The following is a 2,891-nucleotide window of genomic DNA, read 5'->3' on the forward strand; positions in this document are numbered from 1 at the left end:
AAAAATCACTGACCAAGGCAAGTAACAATCACCCCACCTATCAGACAGAAATAAATCCCGTCCAAATGGAACTTTGTTAACTTTTAACTCAAATCCGTTAGCTAATGCTAATGTTAGCTAGAGCTAACTTGCTTTGCCATAATCGCACATTTCAGAATTAAAAACAACAAACAACTCAAGCAACTCTGTTATCTATGACCGGTATCATTTTACTGGCTAGGCAACTTTATAAATAAGGCATATTTTGACAGCATAGTTTAACGTTATTTACCGTGTTCGTGTCCTATGCTCTTTCACTGCAAATACTCTCTCTGTGAGAAGAAACCGTCAGCGGCAAAAAAAACCCGGCACGTTCGATGTGCGAATCCGTCTGGTGTCTGCAGTGACTCCACTGTTTGATGGTGAGCTGTCTGTAGGCGGGCCATATCTTGTGCGAGTGACTAAAATGAGTGAGACAGCATGGCCCTCAAGTCGGCAGATCTGCCCCTGAGTCGACTGCTATCTGGGATCCAGAGATCCACCAAAAACTAGAAGGAAAGTTTTTATGCACAAGTAAAGTTAGCTCCAAAGATGCAGCAGAATGTGAACCTCGCATCAGCCAAACAAAAATGCTGCGCCCACAAAAAGGTATACATCGGCGCAAGATTTGGAGTTGTTGATGGACTCAGACTCCGATAATTCATGTTTTGATCAATATTCTGATACTGATCTGGATGAAGTAGCAAACGAGTCTGATAGGTTGAATCAGGATCACCATGTTGTGACACACACAGATACATCAATCACAGAGGTGAGGGAGACGACTGTGTTGAAATTTCTAATCCGTATTGCGGACGTGCCAAGCTTAGACAGATAACGTTAACCAGTGGACTTGGACAAAGAAGATGTGGGCAAAGACAAAGAGCACCCAGTCATCAACCTGTGGACAGTGACAGTAGTTCAGAGTATGATACTTCAGACTCGGAGTGGAGGGATTCAAGACCCAGGTCTCGTTGTCCATTCCCACCCACCAGAGGTGCTAGAGGTAAGACGCAATCATTTAGATAGTGTTTTATTTAGTTTGATAGTATGTTACTTAGATTGTATGATAATTAGATGCTACAGATGGTTGACAAATGAAAGGAAAAACCAACATGAAGTATGAACTTAGGCCATCACAAGCATCCAGACCAGCTTCAGTGCTCCTTGCCAAGTCTGTGGAGTCTATTGGAGGGATGAACACCATTCCTACATAAGATATTCCCTCATTTATATACAGTATACAACCCTTATTTAATCAGGTAATATCATTGAGATCAAGATATCTTTTGCAAGAGAGACCTAAACAAACATAGCCAGACATAGCAAAATTACATATAGCATCAGAGACAGAGTCACAGACATCACTAAATAGATTTCAAAGTTAATTTTATATCATTTGGTCTTATGGAGATGATCTTCCACAGGTGTGAAACTGGATTGAGATCTGGTGACTGTAAAGGCTGTAGGATTTTATTCACATCATTTTCATACTCACCAAACCATTCAGTGAGCCCTGGTGCACGGAAGCATCTGCATTTGATATATTTCTCAACTCTTTTATTCAGCTTTTTACTTTAATTTGTCCCCTGAGATAAGATTCGAAGATAAGAGCACCTGCTAAATGTCTAAAAAGAAATAATTTATCTCTAATTTTGTGCATGTAATATTTAACTTAAATTTATATGATATATACTGTAATACTTTTTCAGACACAGAGTCGGGGAATTCAAGCCCAGCTCTCCTTCATTCCAACCTGCCAGAGGTGATACAGGTAAGAAAAGATCATTTAGATTAGTTTGATAGTATGCTCTTATCCAGAGCGACATAACACCTAATTATCAGATTTACTGAACTGATATTTATATGATATTTTACTGAGATGTTATTTCAGACGCGAAGTCGAGGGCGTGAAGGTCCAGGTCCCATTGTCCATTCCCACCTGCCAGAGGTGATAGAGGTAAGACACGATATGAAAAATTGTTTCTCTCTTTGTGCACATACACTGTTGAATACTGTTGAATACAAAATATACATATATTTTTATAGTAATTCTAATTATTCATATAATTATTTACAGATTGAATAACGAGGCAGAGGCTAGACATGTGAAAGAGGTCAAATATGTGGGCGTGGCATGGCTGCTAACCAAGCAAGGGTCCCTGTAAATCATCCAGGTGCAGTTCCTGGACCTGGTAATCCTGTGTAGCGTGAAATGAACTGGCAGCCAAAAAACCTTCCTTTCACTGAGAATCCTGGACCTGTCAATGATGCTGCTGCTCTTGATTCAGAACAACCAGTTGACTTTATTGAGTCGTTCATTTCTGATGAATTGATCCAGAGAATTGGAGCAACAGGTTTGAAATCATATGGCGGTTTCTTCACTTTATTGACAATTTAGCAAAGCCAGCCAATGGTACTGACAGGCTGTATAAAGTCCGCCCTTTCTTAGATTACCTTGTGTCCAAATTCCGTGAAATGTGTCAATTTAACAACATTTGCATTGATGAGGGAAGCTTTCAGGGTGTACAATCCCCAATAATCTGGCAAGTATGGCATAAAATCCCACATCCTTTATGATTCTGATACAGGGTACTGTTACAACATGAAGCCTTATTGTGGAGAAGGCGCTGCCCTGGGTGACACGGTTGTCTTTCTTCTTGATCACCTAGCAGGTCATGACTACAGATTGTTCATGGATAACTTTTACAATTCTGTACCATTGTGTGAGCACCTACTTGATCTGAAAACCCATGTCTGTGGTACACTTAGGACACACAGAGGTGAACCACCAGTTATTTGAGATGTTGGAAATGCTGACCTTGGGATTTGGGAAACAATCATGTGTCACAGTGACAATGTGATGGTCTTGG

General features: G+C 40.3%; 1 long non-coding RNA gene across 1 annotated transcript; it reads left to right on the plus strand.

The window, feature by feature from the left end:
* Positions 1-278: 278 nt before the first annotated feature.
* On the plus strand, positions 279-2,263 carry LOC122872146. The gene is made up of 4 exons (XR_006377038.1): positions 279-1,024; positions 1,731-1,792; positions 1,913-1,978; positions 2,099-2,263. It is a non-coding gene; the product is annotated as an uncharacterized LOC122872146 (long non-coding RNA).
* The last annotated feature ends 628 nt before the right edge of the window (positions 2,264-2,891 follow it).

The sequence above is a fragment of the Siniperca chuatsi genome, linkage group LG24, assembly GCF_020085105.1.
Source record: "Siniperca chuatsi isolate FFG_IHB_CAS linkage group LG24, ASM2008510v1, whole genome shotgun sequence".
NCBI lineage: Eukaryota > Metazoa > Chordata > Actinopteri > Centrarchiformes > Sinipercidae > Siniperca > Siniperca chuatsi.